Below are 7,776 nucleotides of genomic sequence, written 5' to 3'. Positions count from 1 at the left end.
TAATAATAATACGAATCTTATACTAACGTACGTAACCCTAAAATGAAATAAAGCGTAAAGGGAATTTTACATGTCATTAAAAAATTATAATGAGATTTGATTATATTGACTATGAACAATATTTTCATAATCTTGTAATTCGTATCATCATAATATTATCATAAGATATTGATATTTCAATGTTACTTTCGCATCTCATGTTGACGTCTTCCTGTCTCTCCTCTACTGCGTCAGTGATCCTCTCTATAAGTTGGTCACTGCTGTCCTTGCAATCTTCTTTCATTTTCTTCAAACAACGTAGAATTCCTTCATCATCTCTTGTTGAAGAGAAAAAACAAACAAAAACAAAAACGGATTGATGCAGACAAACGTGATTATCTCTTGTCTTTTCACAAATGATTTTTGTTCCTACGAAAGTTTAATGTGTTCTCAACTTTTTGACAAATTGGGGATAATCAGTGACATTTAAAACAAAAGCCCTTTCGCAATGGAACCATTAAATTCCGTCGCCTAAGCATTCCATAAAGGAATGTCAATAATCTATCAAACGGGATATCTGATGTCAACGGGAATCAGCCATGTTGTCCAAGTAAGCAAATTGGGGGTTAATAATCTTGCCCCCCCCCCACTCACACGAAAATGCCTGAAGCGGGGCTCAAACCTGAGACCTTCCAGATCACGGTGCAAAAAGCCTTAACCACTCGACCATCTCGCCCTTATTCGTATATGTGGCCTAACGTCTCTTTACGGTAGTGTTTCGGCGTAAGCCAGATACTCCCCATAAAGTGACATTCAAGTTAAAATGGACAGAAATATTATATTTATTTAGTTTCTGTTATCTTAAGATACTATAGTAGGTAGTGATGGATATTATAACATTTTATTCGATTAAAACGAAACATGATAGACAATTTACACTATGCGAACTAAAATATAAATTCCACCTGGCTAACTGGTGAAAATAAATAAATAATGCAATTTGGATATGGAAACGTTGTGTTCAATGCATAATGTGAGAACATTTAACATTTAAACATTTTTACGAACCTGCACCATTTAGTAATTAGCGTCGTGCAAGATCCCTCCAAAAGATTTTCCAAAGTACTTTCATCACATTTATATGATTGACATGGAGCAAGTCCTGTGGGGAACGGATGAAAATAACGTTGCCTAAAAATAATATATTGAAAAACGACTACAAAACTGGCATCCATTCTTGCATGGCCCTAATCTATGAGTTACAATAAGCAAATAAAAGTAAGAAGATCAATAGGATGATACCTCTTACTTTTATATTGTCTCATTGTAAAAATAAAGACAGAAAAGTTATAGCTGCAACAACAACAACGCCGACAAATAAAAAACAACAACAGCCACAACAACAATAACAACAACAACCACTACTACTACTACTACTACTACTACTACTACTACTACTACTACTACTACTACTACTACTACTACTACTACTACTACTACTACTACTCTTACTACTCCTACTACTACTACTACTACTACTACTACTACTACTACTACTACTACTACTACTACTACTACTACTACTACTACTACTACTACTACTACTACTACTACTACTACTACTACTACTACTACCATAATATTATGTTACTTTGACTCACCAATGATCACGAGTGACAAAGCAGAAATAATTTAAACGGAGATGCGAGCCATTGCGAGTGGTGTCTGTGGAAGAACAATAATTTGTTATTAGAATCCTTCAAATTTTATAGCCATTGTTTGATCTTGTATGCGTGTACGTACGTGGGGCGCGGGCGCGCGCGCGCGTGTTTGTGTGTGTTTGTGTTTGGAGAAAGATAATATTTTTGAGGTGTAATTTTTTTTTCTGATGGTTGCCCTACTTTCGACACCTTCATCACGAGTTCTATAGCCTACTTGCTTTGGCTTTCCCAACTTGGCTAAACGGTCCGCTTACTTTTCTATCTGTCTTATTTCAATATATTATATTTTTACCTCACCAAAATGATAAATCATGACAAAATGAGATAGTTGGCCTTAAGTATGTATTACTTCTTCTTCTTCTTCTTCTTCTTCTTCTTTCTTCTTCTTCTTCTTCTTCTTCTTCTTCTTCTTCTTCTTCTTCTTCTTCTACTACTACTACTACTACTACTACTACTACTACTCTTCTTCTTCTTCTTCTTCTTCTTCTTCTTCTTTCTTCTTCTTCTTCTTCTTCTTCTTCTTCTTCTTCTTCTTCTTCTTGTTCTTCTACTTCTACTTCTTCTTCTTCTTCTTTCTTCTTCTTCTTCTTCTTCTTCTTCTTCTTCTTCTTCTTCTTCTTCTTCTTCTTCTTCTCTTCTTCTTCTTCTTCTCTACTTCCCCCCCTCCTCTTTCTTCTTCTCTCCCCCCCCTCGCACACATACACACACACACACAAAACACACACACACACACATTTTACGTGCGGGCGTATGGCCACAATAATCAATAATTTTATACAGGATTCTTTGTAAAAAGTAAACAGATTCACCAATCACCCTCTGGGCTGTTATGTCGGCGTGAAACATCGATTTTGAAGTTGAAATCCCAAAAGTTGATTTGAATTGATTTGGCCCAATAGAGAGAATGGATGTAGTTTATTATAATTTTTTTATAACATACTTTAGGCTCGGCGGTCCCGATAGCTCATTTGGTAGAGCACTCGCTTCACACACAAAGTGACCGTGATCGATTCCGGGTGCAGTCGAGATTTTTTCCGATCCCTCTGTCCACCCAGCAGTGATTTGGTAGCTGGGTCTGTTAGATCTGGCTGAAAGTAATTTGTGATAAACTAGTGTCCTAGCCAAAGGATAGCACAAGACATTGCTATTGTCTGTTTCACATTATAGAAACCGGGCGGTGGTTCACATTTAAAGATATGCATTGATCAATAGATATTCTAATAGCTTTGAACACCACATCTATCTGTAAAGGGTGTCACCTCTGAAGATGTTGCTAAATTCAACCGGAAAATGTCTTTGAAATGAACTTCTACTTCACGATATCGAAATATTTTCTCGATTTGACCAGATAGAGCAGTAAAGTTAGGTGCCCCAAACGTAAACAATAACAAGTTGCTAGTGATTTCCGTTAGGGACCGGAATAATTTACGCACAATATAGGTCTCCCAATTTTGTAGTTTGAGTTGTAGGCAATACACTTTCAGTATTGAAAATATGTTTACAAAAAATCTAACAGTTGCAGAAATAATAATATAAGGCTAATTATTCTGAAAATCAGGCTCCGAATAATTCTCGTTTTGTTCACACCAGCGCAATAATTTGCTCTGGTCTAAAAATAGATAGACTGTAACTTTTGATAAATTTTAGAAAATTTTACCTTTTGTTCCATAAAATATCCATATCTAGACATTATTTGATGCATGATCGAGTATTTATGAATATGTGTTTCTTTTGCCACCTAACAGCCAAATTTTAAAGGTTATTTTTTTCTATTATTTACATTGGAACGTGAGCTGTCAAGACAGGAACATGTGGTTTGCCACGTGCTTCTCGACCTTTGTTTACGTTTGGGGCACCTAACTTTACTGCTCTATAGTTTAGTTTGCAACATTTTGCTGATTACTTTATCCGATTACAATCAATAATATATGTCATCCGGTAAATGCCGGGTTCTCTAACCCAAGGTAACAATGGCGTCACAAGACACACATCGAAATATGCCCCCTTCTCTTTTTGGACACAATAAATCTGAAACAAGATTGAAAATTTGATTTATTGTATTTTAAAAGATGTGGTTCCGTTTAAAAATAGTTTTACGTGCAAGTGTCAATACTAGTCTAATTTTATGTAAGATTTTGACCACAACAAACTTCTTTCCTCACGCGAGACAGCGTGGCTCAGTGGGATGGTATTTGCTTTGTACTTGAAAGGTACCGAGTTCGATCACCTACCACTGCGCTGTGTGGCATTGAGCAAGTCACCTCGCCCTAGCTTAATTTTCGGCGCTGCACTGCGGCAGACTCCTGGGTTATTCAAGTCTCTCCTTGGAATAGACCCTAGAGACAAATTTCCACTATGGGCTGAATAAATGGAATTTAATTTAATTTCAATTTTTTTAGTTAGCTGGGATGGTGCGTATTCAGTAGTCGTCCAACACAAAGAAACTGGGAGTTTCTTTCTTATCCTGTTACGTCTGAATATTGAATGTCTGTTTTCGGTTTGAATAAAATTTTGTATTAATTGCGATGAAACCGATATAATCTAATTTGGTGATAATCGTAATAATGATCTTTATCTTAATTGTACCGTAAAGGAAAAAATAATGAATTGGATTTCATACACAGTACGTATCTTGATATGTTAGCGGTCATATGCCATTGCTCCAGAAGGAGGTGGTAGACTTTAACTGCTCGTCCTTTCAAACAACATACAACTCTTGTAGTCATCATTGACCAAATGCTGAGAGCGATGAGGACTGCTTGAAGCCTGAGATCGTAAAAATTCTAATGAAAAGGTGAAAATGGAAAGGCTTCGGGTGGGAACTGTACAGGCAATAGGTGTTTTGTGTACAAACCCTTCGTCAGCAAAAGGAACATTGAAAACAAAATGTAATAATTGTAGCGTTTGTATTCTAGGTTGGTTGAAGCAAAAATAAGACAGTAGCGTGGCGTCGGTATGAGTAGAAAGTCCATAGGAATTATAAAGGCGGGTCAGCATATCTAGATTAGAAAAACGTTATAGAAATTGATGGAAAATAAAAGACATTATAGAAATGCAATATTAGAACAAGTAGTAAAAGGCGTATGGTATTAGTATTAGTAGTAGTAGTAGTAGTAGTAGTAGTAGTAGTAGTAGTAGTAGTAGTAGTAGTAGTAGTAGTAGTAGTAGTAGTGTGGGGTAGTTGCACAAATATGTAATGGCTTGTGATCGTATAGTGGTGTTTTTCATAGATGGTAGTATTATCCTTTGCGTCGTGTTGTAGATGTTAATAATGACGAAAGAGTTCAGGGGCCGGTGATCATAATTGAATGCACAACATCAAGACATTCAATTAAAAGTCCAGATTCCAAGTTTCATTTCTTACAGTTTTATTTGTTTGTGATAAATTCAAAATCCAAATCAAATAGCATGGTCATAATTCAATCAGTTTCATAAATTCCAAATCCGTAAAATCAGTCCACATGTAAAGTCAATTTGCCTAAGTAACCATTTTCAATATACGTGGAATATTTCTAAGTCCGTAAAAGCAAATAAATGATGGTGAGCACAAAAGGTTTAAAGTGTGCAGCTCATGGTCAAGTTGAATCCTACCGTTTTCCTCGAAACATCCTCTTTTATCCCTATCAAAATTTTACCCACAGTTCCATTGTTTCCGCGCCCCCTTGCAGTTTTGACAGTTCCCTGTCAGTCTATAATCCAAACCCTAAAAGTAAGACCAAATCATAATCAAACCTGAAACGTCAATTCCTACATAGGTGTTAAACCCCGCCTTTTATGATATAATATTACTTTTGGTTAACGTTAGTTCAGTACGCCCAAATAATCTGTACGCCAAAATAATAATTCCAACTATAATTTGATGCTATTATCCCCAATAACCAAGTAACACCGATCAAAAAAAGTAATTTCCTAGTACTCAATATAATGACCAATCCTTTAACTTTGGAACGTAAAATTGTCCCAGACTACTCAATATAATGACCATGTTTAACTGATATACAAGCACTGTGAACTCATTAAACCCACTTGCTATAAGCTAACTCTCTTACAGTAGTAGTAGTAGTAGTAGTAGTAGTAGTAGTAGTAGTAGTAGTAGTAGTAGTAGTAGTAGTAGTAGTAGTAATGCTGAAAACTTATATAGCGCTATAACGCCGACACAACAGACTCTAAGCGCTTAAATCACAAATTACTTTGGCTGACAATACTCATTCACACAAACAAGCATACACACACACACACACACACACACACACACACAATAGAAACCAGACAGACCTATCTTGATTCTCATAACATCTATTAAAGACGAAACAGATATGTTTTAAGCGAACGTTTAAAAATAGACAAAGTTTCTTTTTCACGAATGCTCTGTGGTAAGGCGTTCCACCAGAGGGTCCGAAATGAGAAAAAGGATCTCATTCCAGCATTTTTCCGTATTCGAGGGACAACTAGTTTGGTGGAATCACTGGCCGAACGTAAGGGGTGGGGTTTTGACTATCTTTCAATTAGTTCCGAAATGTAGGAAGGGGCAGTACCTTCAAGACAACGATACACTAAAGTACAAGCTTTGAATTTAATCCTTTTCTCAACAGGCAGCCAGTGCAGGTCGTGAAGCAGAGGTCTGCAGAATCGCACCTACGCTTCATGAGTACTATGGCAGCGCTGTTTTGGACAATCTGAAGACGTCTCAGATTATATTGCGAAACGCCAAACAACAGAGCATTGCAATAATCCAATTTCGATAGTACGAGGGACAAACCAGGTGTTTGGTCACATCCTCAGATATGCACCGTGTAATGGAAGCAATCTTTTTTAGTTGGAAAAAGAGAGATCTAACCAAATTATTAACCTGATGCTCCATCGACAGTCCAGAGTCTAAGAATGTGCCAAGGTTTTTCACTTTATCAACAATTTGAATGGAGGCATCCCTCAGCTTCAAATCTGTTTCACTTTTCATCTTCCTGTTCCCAACATACAGCACCTCTGTCTTATCATCATTTAGTTTCAGTCTGTTCTCATTCATCCATTTCTTAACACGTTGGATACCATTCTTACTGTCGGCTGTTGTTGTTGCTCAAAACGGTGCTGTTGCTGCGAGTTGTTGTCATGTTGGTCGTTAATTTCATGCTGACAGTTTTGACATTTGACAATAAACGGTGAGGAGTATCCATTGAAGTGATTAGATTGGATGGGGAACAAGGATTGATAAATTGAAGCGAGGATCAAGGTCGTAGGGGGAGCGGGCGTGGGGTTGGCCGGTGACCAATGACGGTGGTAATAGGGCGTTGTTTTCGTCTACCCCCTCTGAGTCTGCTTATAAAATAAGTTAGCAATGACTATCCCGCACAAATTTTGGGCCTCTTTTTCGCTTACGAAGTGCCCGAATTCACGTCAAAATATGGGACGAAGCCGTTTCGTATATGCTATTTAAAAAATTAATTACGACGCTGTTTATCGATGAATATGACTGAAAGTTGGCACACAGTTAGAAAAAAGGTCATTTTACATTATGTCAAGCGACAAAACTCGTGCGATTACAAGAAGACCATTAAAAATAGAATTTTACTCTTTGGAGTAAAATATTTCTAAAACTACCGGGCGTGGAGGTTTTGTCGCTGACAAGGTAATACATGAACATTTCTTCTTTTTGGTTGTAAAATTTCATATGAATATGACGAGTACTTTCAATCTTTTAATTCACTTATTACGCAAGATACAACCAAAGGTCGAGAAAAAAATGCCGAAAAAGCGTCCCATATTTTCGCGTTGTTTCCTCTTTGCGGTCATCCAAATAAATTACACCTTTGAAACTGCATAACTTGTTTATTTATGAATGGATTTTCAAAATTCAAAAACATTTTTACTCAGTGGAGATAGGGCTTTGATTTTAGACAAAAATTTTCCTCAAAACGAGAAAAAAAAAATTTTCATAGTCATTGCTAAATAAGTATTATAAATAGATCTATGAACAGTGTAGTTGTTAAAAGTTGTAAAATAAAGCACAGTGAATAAATTTTCCAATATGGCTGTCAACAAATAGGAGTTTAAAACTATGTTTGACTTTGGAAAATCCATA

General features: G+C 36.6%; 1 long non-coding RNA gene across 1 annotated transcript; it reads right to left on the bottom strand.

Annotated features, from left to right (window-relative positions):
* Positions 1–162: 162 nt before the first annotated feature.
* Positions 163–1,798, bottom strand: LOC144963413 (uncharacterized). Its single transcript, XR_013643625.1, has 3 exons — positions 1,641–1,798; positions 1,048–1,141; positions 163–317 (listed from the first exon to the last, which is right to left on the bottom strand). It is a non-coding gene; the product is annotated as an uncharacterized LOC144963413 (long non-coding RNA).
* Positions 1,799–7,776: the final 5,978 nt, after the last annotated feature.

This window comes from Berghia stephanieae, chromosome 1, assembly GCF_034508935.2.
Source record: "Berghia stephanieae isolate SIO BIC M18660-M18661 chromosome 1, UCSD_Bste_1.3, whole genome shotgun sequence".
Lineage (NCBI taxonomy): Eukaryota > Metazoa > Mollusca > Gastropoda > Nudibranchia > Aeolidiidae > Berghia > Berghia stephanieae.
The sequence above is the reverse complement of the archived record's forward strand: the minus strand, read 5'-3'. Positions and strand labels throughout refer to the sequence as shown.